Raw genomic sequence first — 12,227 nt, 5'->3', positions numbered from 1 at the left:
AGTACTTCCTTGACGGTATCTCAGTGTAATGCTAAGCATCTTATCAGACATCGTACCCTGCTGTGCACGTGTTTGTTCACCCTGTGGAATCTGAGTGCAGAAACGAGAGGAGATGTGTTTCATGACCTTTGACCTCTGTGTGTTAGAGGGTGATGTGCTGATGTACTTCTGAACATGTTATCCTGTGTGGTGAACTATCTCCACCCAGCTTCACCGTTAGAACAGAATAAAACCCAAACCAGCTGCTTCCCTCGCTGTGTGTTGTGTGAATCTGTTTCATTCTCCTCAGGTCTTCTCCTCCTCCTCAACTTCTACCTCTCATCATAAAGTTCATAGTGGAATATCAAATGGATATAATGGTGTCACTTTGCAACCTTAGGTGGGAGAATACGTTTATATTATTATTAATGTTAATCAACCTTAGGTGGGAGAATAGGTTTGTATTATTATTAATGTTACTCCTTGGATATCTGATCATGCAAATTATGACAGTGGCGTTAGTGGTATTCCACTCACCCCTTTTGAAAGAACTATTTGTGATTTGTGACGCCTCAGTGCGCTGCCCTCTCTTACTTCTGTGTGTGTGTGTGTGTGTGTGTGTGTGTGTGTGTGTGTGTGTGTGTGCGCATGCGTGCGGGTTTGGACAAGTCAAGGCCAGCAGCCTTTATTTATCTACTTCTTAAGAAAATGCAGTGTGATAGGAAATAAACAGTGATCTGATGTTCTAATTGAATAGACCAGGCCTGACCTCTTCAGAATAACATGACTTGAGACCTGAAAATCTCTATAACAATAACAACACATAAAATAATGTTATTGATGATATATTAAATGATTTAGTGATTATATTCCCATTTTATTAAGTGGCCCATGTTATATTTTATGGTGATTATCATGACAGAAAAGCTTTTTGATGTCATATCGTTGTAGGTTTCTCCTTAGTAATCTCTCTTTAGTAATCTCTTTCAGGCTGCCAGTCTCTTTCTGGCTGGTGGAGTGCCAGACTTGGTTCACGCCCACTTGTTTTTTCAAATTAGCAATCACCGTTGAGTGATATACTGCACTGACTGGACTGTGACTGAGGCCAGTGAATGTTTGGTGTTTATGACACCATACAATAAATTGTCAGCGGGTGGTCAGGGGACTTTAACCTGTCGCTTCTCTAGATTGTTTTATTATTTTTAAATAGGGCAGTCAAACAGCCATGATGGATAGACCCTCCTCTCTGCTCTCTCAGGATGTCACTGTTCCTCATCAGAGTGGGAGGCACAGGGCTGGGGAAGGACGTGTGTGTGTGTGTCTGAGAGAGATGTAGACTGAAGAGCAGTGTTATAATGTGTGTGAGTGTGAGTGTGAGTGTGAGTGTGTGTGTGTGTGTGTGCGCAGCATGAGGCTGGTGGTATAATGTGAGAAGGTGAATTCCCTCCCTTCTCACCATGGCAAGAAAAAAGGGATGTTGCCCTTAAAGAGACTTTGACTTCCCCACCGCAATGGTTGGTTCCGAGCTCCCCCATGTTTTGGTGGGGTCCAAATTGGCCCGATTTAGCCCAAGTGGCTGCCCTATTTAAAGGGTGCCTCATGCAAGCATGGGGGGGGGGGGGAGCTTCAGAGGGGCCTGAAGGTTTAGCGCATACCTTGTGTGAGGTTAAGTGTGTACTGTGTCTAGCTGTGTGGACACGGTTTGCCTTGTTTTGTGCCCTGCTTCTGCACTGCTTCTGTCCCTAGTTTATGTGCTTAGTTTCTGGGCCTAGTTTGGGGCCTAGCTTGTGCCTAGAATGTGCCGGTATTGGGCCTAACTGGGCCAAGCAGCTGCCTAGGGTGCCTAGCTACTTGAGTTACTGTGAGTACTGTCTGTATTTTTGATTTGTTTGTTTATTGTGTGGGCACATGTTCTGGGGTCAACCTAAAGGCCCTTGTAAATAAATATATATATTTTGGTATGGAAAATCCACCATGTTCTGCACGTTCTTCCCCATATTCACCACCAGGTCAAGTCACCCACATCCCAAAAACGTGGGGTGACCGCCTCGGTCCCTCACAGAGTGAAAGAGAGAGAGAGGGAGAAAGAGAGAGACATAGACAGAGAGGAGGGAGAGTAACAGATAACAGAAGAGGAAAATAGAGTAGTGTGTGTGTAGGTATATTCTATTACTCTATGTGCACTGGTGCATTTGACCCAAGGGCTCTGTTTGGACAGGTCAGATATCTCTCACTTGACCACAGTGGGATTAGAACCTCTTTCCTACAAACTGCATACTTACCACTGCACCACCAGGATCCTGTCCTCACCTGCACCTCCTGTATGTTTGAGGCTAAGATAGATAGATAGATAGATGGATACTTTATTAATCCCGAGGGAAATTTAGGTCATCCAGTAGCTTATACACATACACAAATACACTTATACACCTCACCGACGTACATACATAAATCACATATACATACACATAGGGAGAACATATTCACACAGAGTGTTTCCAGATACAGGAAAAGGTCTGACCCTATTGTACAGAGTGCAATGATTTGGACAGTGTCGGTGTCCAGGAGGAAAGTGAAAAGTGATTTTGTGCTGCTGGTGTGGAGAGTGCCAAAAAATATATAATGTTCTTGTGCTTGTCAGGATGGGTAGTGCAAGATAGTGATCTTGTGCTTGTGTGTGTGTTTGGAAAGTGCAAAGAGCAAAGTGATAGTGCAGAATATGTAGGTGGTAAAGTCTGTGCATGGGGCTGAGATGAGATGAGCAGAGGAGGGCAGACTGAGGTAGACTCATGCAGAGAAGTCCATCTCCCTCCCCCTCCCCTTCTGCGTGGCGTTAAAAAGCTGAATGGCCCTGGGGACAAAGGACTTCCTCAGCCTGTCCGATGAGCATGACAGTGACAGGAGTCTGCCACTGAATATGCTCTTCTGTCTGTTGACAGTACTGTGTGGTGGGTGGTGGACATTGTCCAAGATAGTCAGCAACCTACTCAGGGTCCTTCTCTTCGCCACCGTTGTGAGGCAGTCCAGTTCGGTGCCCACAACAGCTTCCTCACCAGCCTGTCCAGTCGCCCCGCATCCATCTTCTTTATGCTGCCTCCCCAGCACACCACAGCATATCGTGCTGACCCACCTCAAGGCCATCACCAACCACCTCCTCGACCCACTGCAGTTTGCCTACAGAGCCAACAGGTCTGTAGATGACGCAATTAACATGGGACTCCACTTCATCCTCCAGCACCTTGATTCCCCCGGCACCTACGCCAGGATCCTGATTGTGGATTTCAGCTCCGCATTCAACACCATCGCCCCAACTCTGACTAGGAAATGCGTTTCAAAAGTGTTGAGTCTCGCAAATCACGATGATGAGTGATAATGTTGCTCTTTGAGCGTGAATCAGGCACAACGTGAGGTATCTATCTCATGCTTTGTCATTGATGACTGTTCCTGTTCTTCTTTGGAGAGCAGGAGGAGAGTTGACATTTTCAGAGTGGTTCCGCAAACAATTGTGAAAAAAAAAAAAACGTTTTTTATGCTGTTCCCAATGCAGAGACCTGTTTCAAAGACTGCACTTTTTGGCACGTGTCACACGTGAAAATGCGACTCCTTACCTCGCAGCGCACGCGTCGTCTTTTAAACCACACCACTTACGCCCTATTTGTCGAACATAAGTATTCAACATGTGCAGTTAAACGAGCGCCCGCCGTTTTATAATGCCGTCAGTTAAACAGTAGAACGGGTTTTGGTGTTTCCTTCATTGCCAGGCAGTCTTTTGCACCGGAAAAATGAACGGACGCGGTGGATACGCACCCTCATCGTGAAGACTGAGCACAAGAAAGGCTTTGCTCGCTTCTACTGTAAGACGTCAAGAGTATACTTTCAGGGATCATTTCTATAGTTTCTGACTAGGAAATACGTTTCAAAAGTGTTGAGTCTCGCAAATCACGATGATGAGAGATTATGTTGCTCTTTGAGCGTGAGTCAGGCACAACGTGAGGTATCTATCTCATGCTTTGTCATTGATGACTGTTCCTGTTCTTCTTTGGAAAGCAGGAGAAGAGTTTTCATTTTCAGAGTGGTTCCGCAAACAATTGTGAAAAAAAAAAGCTTTTTTATGCTGTTCCCAATGCAGAGACCTGTTTCAAAGACTGCACTTTTTGGCACGTGTCACTCGTGAAAATGCGACTCCTTACCTCGCAGCGCACGGGTCGTCTTTTACGACAGGTGCGCATCACAGCCGTGGGTTCTAAAACCACACCACTTACGCCCTATCTGTCGAACAAAAGCATTCAACATGTGCAGTTAAAACGAGCGCCCGCCGTTTTATAATGCCGTCAGTTAAACAGTAGACCGGGTTTTGGTGTTTCCTTCATTGCCAGGCAGTGTTTTGCACCCGGGAAAATGACAGACGCGGTGGATACGCACCCTAATCGTAAAGACTGAGCACAAGAAAGGCTTTGCTCGCTTCTACTGTAAGACGACATGATTATACTTTCAGGGATAATTTCTATAGTTTCTGACTAGGAAATGCGTTTCAAAAGTGTTGAGTCTCGCAAATCACGATGATGAGTGATAATGTTGCTCTTTGAGCGTGAATCATGCACAACGTGAGCTATCTATCTCATGCTTTGTCATTGATGACTGTTCCTGTTCTTTTTTGGAGAGCAGGAGGAGAGTTGACATTTTCAGAGTGGTTCCGCAAACATTTGTGAAAAAAAAAAAGCTTTTTTATGCTGTTCGCAATGCAGATAACTGTTTCAAAGACTGCACTTTTTGCCACGTGTCACACGTGAAAATGCGACTCCTTACCTCGCAGCGCACGCGTCGTATTTTACGACAGGTGCGCATCACAGCCGTGGGTTCTAAAACCACACCACTTACGCCCTATTTGTCGAACATAAGCATTCAACATGTGCAGTTAAAACGAGCGCCCGCCGTTTTATAATGCCGTCAGTTAAACAGTAGACCGGGTTTTGGTGTTTCCTTCATTGCCAGGCAGTGTTTTGCACCCGGGAAAATGACAGACGCGGTGGATACGCACCCTAATCGTAAAGACTGAGCACAAGAAAGGCTTTGCTCGCTTCTACTGTAAGACGACATGATTATACTTTCAGGGATAATTTCTATAGTTTCTGACTAAGAAATGCGTTTCAAAAGTGTTGAGTCTCGCAAATCACGATGATGAGTGATAATGTTGCTCTTTGAGCGTGAATCATGCACAACGTGAGCTATCTATCTCATGCTTTGTCATTGATGACTGTTCCTGTTCTTTTTTGGAGAGCAGGAGGAGAGTTGACATTTTCAGAGTGGTTCCGCAAACATTTGTGAAAAAAAAAAGCTTTTTTATGCTGTTCCCAATGCAGAGACCAGTTTGAAAGACTGCACTTTTTGGCACGTGTCACACGTGAAAATGCGACTCCTTACCTCGCAGCGCACGCGTCGTCTTTTATGACAGGTGCGCATCACAGCCGTGGGTTCTAAAACCACACCACTTTTGCCCTATTTGTCGAACATAAGCATTCAACATGTGCAGTTAAAACGAGCGCCCGCCGTTTTATAATGCCGTCAGTTAAACAGTAGACCGGGTTTTGGTGTTTCCTTCATTGCCAGGCAGTGTTTTGCACCCGGAAAAATGAACGGTGGATACGCACCCTCATCGTAAAGACTGAGCACAAGAAAGGCTTTGCTCGCTTCTACTGTAAGACGACAAGACTATACTTTCAGGGATCATTTCTATAGTTTCTGACTAGGAAATGCGTTTCAAAAGTGTTGAGTCTCGCAAATCACGATGATGAGAGATAATGTTGCTCTTTGAGCGTGAATCAGGCACAACGTGAGCTATCTATCTCATGCTTTGTCATTGATGACTGTTCCTGTTCTTTTTTGGAGAGCAGGAGGAGAGTTGACATTTTCAGAGTGGTTCCGCAAACATTTGTGAAAAAAAAAAAAAGCTTTTTTATGCTGTTCCCAATGCAGAGACCTGTTTCAAAGACTGCACTTTTTGGCACGTGTCACACGTGAAAATGCGACTCCTTACCTTGCAGCGCACGCGTCGTCTTTTACGACAGGTGCGCATCACAGCCGTGGGTTCTAAAACCACACCACTTACGCCCTATTTGTCAAACATAAGCATTCAACATGTGCAGTTAAAACGAGCGCCCGCCGTTTTATAATGCCGTCAGTTAAACAGTAGACCGGGTTTTGGTGTTTTGCACCCGGAAAAATGAACGGACGCGGTGGATACGCACCCTCATCGTAAAGACTGAGCACAAGAAAGGCTTTGCTCGCTTCTACTGTAAGACGACAAGACTATACTTTCAGGGATCATTTCTATAGTTTCTGACTAGGAAATGCGTTTCAAAAGTGTTGAGTCTCGCAAATCACGATGATGAGAGATAATGTTGCTCTTTGAGCGTGAATCAGGCACAACGTGAGGTATCTATCTCATGCTTTGTCATTGATGACTGTTCCTGTTCTTCTTTGGAAAGCAGGAGAAGAGTTGACATTTTCAGAGTGGTTCCGCAAACAATTGTGAAAAAAAAGAAAAGCTTTTTTATGCTGTTCGCAATGCAGATAACCTGTTTCAAAGACTGCACTTTTTGCCACGTGTCACACGTGAAAATGCGACTCCTTACCTCGCAGCGCACGCGTCGTATTTTACGACAGGTGCGCATCACAGCCGTGGGTTCTAAAACCACACCACTTACGCCCTATTTGTCGAACATAAGCATTCAACATGTGCAGTTAAAACGAGCGCCCGCCGTTTTATAATGCCGTCAGTTAAACAGTAGACCGGGTTTTGGTGTTTCCTTCATTGCCAGGCAGTGTTTTGCACCCGGAAAATGACAGACGCGGTGGATACGCACCCTAATCGTAAAGACTGAGCACAAGAAAGGCTTTGCTCGCTTCTACTGTAAGACGACAAGACTATACTTTCAGGGATCATTTCTATAGTTTCTGACTAGGAAATGCGTTTCAAAAGTGTTGAGTCTCGCAAATCACGATGATGAGAGATAATGTTGCTCTTTGAGCGTGAATCAGGCACAACGTGAGCTATCTATCTCATGCTTTGTCATTGATGACTGTTCCTGTTCTTTTTTGGAGAGCAGGAGGAGAGTTGACATTTTCAGAGTGGTTCCGCAAACAATTTGTGAAAAAAAAAAAAGCTTTTTTATGCTGTTCCCAATGCAGAGACCTGTTTCAAAGACTGCACTTTTTGGCACGTGTCACACGTGAAAATCCGACTCCTTACCTTGCAGCGCACGCGTCGTCTTTTACGACAGGTGCGCATCACAGCCGTGGGTTCTAAAACCACACCACTTACGCCCTATTTGTCAAACATAAGCATTCAACATGTGCAGTTAAAACGAGCGCCCGCCGTTTTATAATGCCGTCAGTTAAACAGTAGACCGGGTTTTGGTGTTTTGCACCCGGAAAAATGAACGGACGCGGTGGATACGCACCCTCATCGTAAGACTGAGCACAAGAAAGGCTTTGCTCGCTTTCTACTGTAAGACGACAAGACTATACTTTCAGGGATCATTTCTATAGTTTCTGACTAGGAAATGCGTTTCAAAAGTGTTGAGTCTCGCAAATCACGATCATGAGAGATAATGTTGCTCTTTGAGCGTGAATCAGGCACAACGTGAGATATCTATCTCATGCTTTGTCATTGATGACTGTTCCCTGTTCTTCTTTGGAGAGCAGGAGGAGAGTTTTCATTTTCAGAGTCGTTCCGCAAACAATCATGAAAAAAAAAAAAGCTTTTTTCATGCTGTTCCCAATGCAGAGACCTGTTTCAAAGACTGCACTTTTTGGCACGTGTCACTTGTGAAAATGCGACTCCTTACCTCGCAGCGCACGGGTCGTCTTTTACGACAGGTGCGCATCACAGCCGTGGGTTCTTAAACCACACCACTTTTGCCCTATTTGTCGAACATAAGCATTCAACATGTGCAGTTAAAACGAGCGCCCGCCGTTTTATAATGCCGTCAGTTAAACAGTAGACCGGGTTTCGGTGTTTCCTTCATTGCCAGGCAGTGTTTTGCACCCGGAAAAATGAACGGTGGATACGCACCCTCATCGTAAAGACTGAGCACAAGAAAGGCTTTGCTCGCTTCTACTGTAAGACGACAAGACTATACTTTCAGGGATCATTTCTATAGTTTCTGACTAGGAAATGCGTTTCAAAAGTGTTGAGTCTCGCAAATCACGATGATGAGAGATAATGTTGCTCTTTGAGCGTGAATCAGGCACAACGTGAGGTATCTATCTCATGCTTTGTCATTGATGACTGTTCCTGTTCTTCTTTGGAAAGCAGGAGAAGAGTTGACATTTTCAGAGTGGTTCCGCAAACAATTGTGAAAAAAAAGAAAAGCTTTTTTATGCTGTTCGCAATGCAGATACCCGTTTCAAAGACTGCACTTTTTGCCACGTGTCACACGTGAAAATGTGACTTCTTACCTCGCAGCGCACGCGTCGTATTTTACGACAGGTGCGCATCACAGCCGTGGGTTCTAAAACCACACCACTTACGCCCTATTTGTCGAACATAAGCATTCAACATGTGCAGTTAAAACGAGCGCCCGCCGTTTTATAATGCCGTCAGTTAAACAGTAGACCGGGTTTTGGTGTTTCCTTCATTGCCAGGCAGAGTTTTGCACCCGGAATAATGAACGGTGGATACGCACCCTCATCGTAAAGACTGAGCACAAGAAAGGCTTTGCTCGCTTCTACTGTAAGATGACAAGACTATACTTTCAGGGATCATTTCTATAGTTTCTGACTAGGAAATGCGTTTCAAAAGTGTTGAGTCTCGCAAATCACGATGATGAGTGATAATGTTGCTCTTTGAGCGTGAATCAGGCACAACATGAGGTATCTAACTCATGCTTTGTCATTGATGACTGTTCCTGTTCTTCTTTGCAGAGCAGGAGGAGAGTTGGCATTTTCAGAGTGGTTCCGCAAACAATTGTGAAAAAAAAGAAAAGCTTTTTTATGCTGTTCCCAATGCAGATACCCGTTTCAAAGACTGCACTTTTTGGCACGTGTCACACGTGAAAATGTGACTCCTTACCTCGCAGCGCACTAAAACCACACCACTTACGCCCTATCTGTCGAACAAAAGCATTCAACATGTGCAGTCTGACTAGGAAATGCGTTTCAAAAGTGTTAACCCAGGAGGACGTTCACACTAGTGATGGCAGCCTGACACTGAAGCGCCGGCACGTGCTTCATACCTTAACTACACCAACCATAAAACCACTGCTTCGAAGGTTGCTTTGGTACGGAAAAATCACGTGACATATTACGTGCGAAACAGCAACTGCTTCTTACTCCGAATGAACCAGCTGAGTGGTTCACAGCGCCACGCACGAAACAGTCAGTTGCCTCGTTTTGAGTCTGAATTGTAGCGCCTTCAAAGCATAAAAACTTCCGCGCACAACATTGCGTTTGGTTCGTAGTAGCCTATCTCATTCTGTGACAGTCATTACGTTCGTATTGATTTATCATCATTATGAAAGCATCTAGGAAGAGAGGTCGTTCTGACATGTGTGAACACTTTATTCTGATCGCTCATGATAAGGTGCGCTGGCTGTTAAATATTTAGGCTATAGGAAATGTAGACTATATCAACAGGCTCAGTCCAAAAAGTGTAGAACAAATAATGTTTTAAATCCAAATCTTTGACTGTTCCCTATTCAACATGGTTACACCCAACTTGTGCCATATTTGTCCAGCACATCCTTTCCCCAAGCACTCTCTCTTCAATAACACAATATACAAAAAATAATTAATCTTTATTTGTAAAAAAAATTATATCACAATCTTTGTATACGGGTGCATGTGTGCGTGTGAGTGTTTGTGTGCGTGGGGGGGGGGATTTGGTGCGTGCACACTAGATTGTCATTGTTTAAAGATTCGTGCCACTGTCTGGCTGGGCTAATTTTGTTGCAGCCTTGGCACATCACCAGGAGAGGTCACTGTTACTGAAGCTTCAAGTAATGAACCGATTTTTGAAACAATGTGCCTAATGGTTCAATGCTTCACCAAAGCTTCATTTGCCCATCACTAGTTCACACCCATCTAATATAGTGGGACACCAACGATGTCATTAAATTTGATTGATGATGTACATACACACAGACCTGTATAAATGCACTGGGACGCTTGTACAAGGGCTCTGTTTGGACAGGTGAGATGCATGACTCACTCTCTTCACCAGAGTGGGATTTGAACTTCTTACCATCAGCATTGCAAACTGCATACTTACCACTGCACCACCAGGATCCTGCTCTCCCATGCATCTCCCGTATATTTGAGGGTAGGGGCGGCTTGTCCATAAGGGCGATTATTATGCACTGCCTAGGAAAAAAAAAAAACCTCCTGATGTATAAACGCAATATCCTTGTAAGTCGCGTAAATGACATGTAAATTTAAATGTAATAATTTTTTTTCTTGTCGGATTCTACCACTAGACCGTCTGATCTGCCTCTGTATGTCATTGTCGAATCAGGTAACAGTCGTTCAGTCAGCTTAAAGTCGTGTTTCAAATGGCCCCGCCCTTTCTGGGGCGATTTGGGGCAAAATGAAAATCGCCCCAGACCTCTCCTATTGACTCCCATGTTAAATCAATTTTTTTCACAAAACAGAGCTCTCAATGCATTCTCTATGGCTTTCGGGAGGGCTCGCCCCTCCTTGTTGTGTCATAAGTAGTGGACGTAAAAGCCTATACGAACGTCATACAGCTTCGACAGAGGCATATTCTGTCAAGATGGCTGCCCTGTCCAGTGCAATAACTCGATCCGCTCTTTGACAGAAACTCCTTTTTAGTCGGCGTACAAATGAAGATAAATTGACAACAAAACAATTAGCGCCAGTCTGCTGGCATGTTATTGTTAACTGTATTGGCGCATGCGCCGTGTGTCTTCCATCTCTGTATTGTACCTGCATGTCTCCGGTGCGTTCGCCCGGTTTGCTCCGTGTACAGTAAAGTACCAACTACATACTTACTCTCGGTTGTGAGTTATTCCTAACTACTGGCGTGGTGGCAGCGCAAGGTCACCGAACCCAACCTCACGTCAACCATTCCCATCATAACTCGGACGCACGAGTCACCAACTGAGAAGGTAGTTGGCTAACTTATCTATCCATCTGCATAATGGCAGCTAACGTTAACCGCGCACCGAAACAGTGGTGCTTGTCCAAACAAGAGACTTTGAATTCTTTTGAAAACTGGAAGCAGAACTTACTTTACACACTGTCTTTGGATCCATTGTTTGCCCCGTTTCTCGTCGAGGGGGCGACGTGGACTAAAAAGAGTAAAAATAACGTTCTAAGAGGATTCAGAGATGACGGCGATAACTTGCCTGCAGCTCGTAGACGGACTGCTCAACAGAAAGTGAGTCATTTGGAACTGATGCTAGGTCAAATTGCCAACTATTGTCCCGTGATCTCACGCAACACTATTGTCAAAAATTCTATATCCATAGACATTATCTGGCAAGCCATTCGCCTGCATTATGGGTTTCAGACAACTGGCGCTCAGTTAATTGATTTTGTGGATATACACCTGGAAACTGATGAGCGACCTGAAGATCTATATCAGCGCCTTATGGCCTTCACAGAGGATAGCCTTCTCAAAGCCAATGTATTGACTCACCACAGCGAAGTTGTGTCTGAGGACGAGGAGCTATCCCCTCCCTCGAGAACTTCATAGTTGTGACATGGTTACGTCTAATACACCCTGAGTTACCCAAACTCATCAAACAGCGTTATGGCACTGAGTTACGCACACGCACACTGGCCTCTATTAAATCAGAGATTTCTCAAGCCCTTGACTCTCTCCTCAACGAAATCCGCTCTGCCGACAATGCTAAAATCATGCGTGCTGCTGCCACTAGCCGGGCATATAGTAGCCCATTGCCACGCAGGCCCTCATATGGTCCTCTGCTAGAATGCCAATAAGAACTGGCTCCCACGAGAAATCATGTCCCCTTTGCAAACAAGCAGGACGCCTGAGCAACACACACTTCCTCAGCACATGCAAATACTTACCTGAGCAGGATCGAAAATTCATGCTTAAGGCTAGGCAAATTGTTTCTGTGCTTGACGGAGACCCTGATGATGACACACTTGTGTGCCATGAATTCCCTGATGAGCCACCTCCCCATGAATTCCCAGAGCCCACACAGCCTCACACTGCTCGCTCTGTTCAAGTCCGTCAATCTCCATACATTGACACTTTCTGC

General features: G+C 44.9%; 1 protein-coding gene, 9 non-coding genes and 1 pseudogene across 10 annotated transcripts in view; all 11 read left to right on the top strand.

The window, feature by feature from the left end:
• The window catches only part of LOC122128528 (CD209 antigen-like protein E), a 39,282-nt gene that overhangs the window by 8,969 nt on the left and 18,086 nt on the right, over positions 1 to 12,227 (top strand). The window lies entirely within an intron of this gene.
• LOC116224779 lies at positions 3,293 to 3,471 on the top strand (annotated as a pseudogene).
• On the top strand, positions 3,844 to 4,056 carry LOC116224766. Its single transcript, XR_004165722.1, has one exon. It is a non-coding gene; the product is annotated as a small nucleolar RNA U3 (small nucleolar RNA).
• Positions 4,459 to 4,671, top strand: LOC116224775. Its single transcript, XR_004165731.1, has one exon. It is a non-coding gene; the product is annotated as a small nucleolar RNA U3 (small nucleolar RNA).
• LOC116224774 lies at positions 5,075 to 5,287 on the top strand. Its single transcript, XR_004165730.1, has one exon. It is a non-coding gene; the product is annotated as a small nucleolar RNA U3 (small nucleolar RNA).
• Positions 5,685 to 5,897, top strand: LOC116224807. Its single transcript, XR_004165755.1, has one exon. It is a non-coding gene; the product is annotated as a small nucleolar RNA U3 (small nucleolar RNA).
• On the top strand, positions 6,282 to 6,494 carry LOC116224816. Its single transcript, XR_004165764.1, has one exon. It is a non-coding gene; the product is annotated as a small nucleolar RNA U3 (small nucleolar RNA).
• LOC116224806 lies at positions 6,900 to 7,112 on the top strand. The gene has a single exon (XR_004165754.1). It is a non-coding gene; the product is annotated as a small nucleolar RNA U3 (small nucleolar RNA).
• On the top strand, positions 7,497 to 7,710 carry LOC116224772. Its single transcript, XR_004165728.1, has one exon. It is a non-coding gene; the product is annotated as a small nucleolar RNA U3 (small nucleolar RNA).
• On the top strand, positions 8,111 to 8,323 carry LOC116224815. The gene has a single exon (XR_004165763.1). It is a non-coding gene; the product is annotated as a small nucleolar RNA U3 (small nucleolar RNA).
• Positions 8,724 to 8,936, top strand: LOC116224818. Its single transcript, XR_004165766.1, has one exon. It is a non-coding gene; the product is annotated as a small nucleolar RNA U3 (small nucleolar RNA).

Source organism: Clupea harengus, chromosome 18, assembly GCF_900700415.2.
Source record: "Clupea harengus chromosome 18, Ch_v2.0.2, whole genome shotgun sequence".
Taxonomy (NCBI): Eukaryota; Metazoa; Chordata; class Actinopteri; order Clupeiformes; family Clupeidae; genus Clupea; species Clupea harengus.
This window is presented reverse-complemented; position numbering and strand designations above follow the sequence as displayed.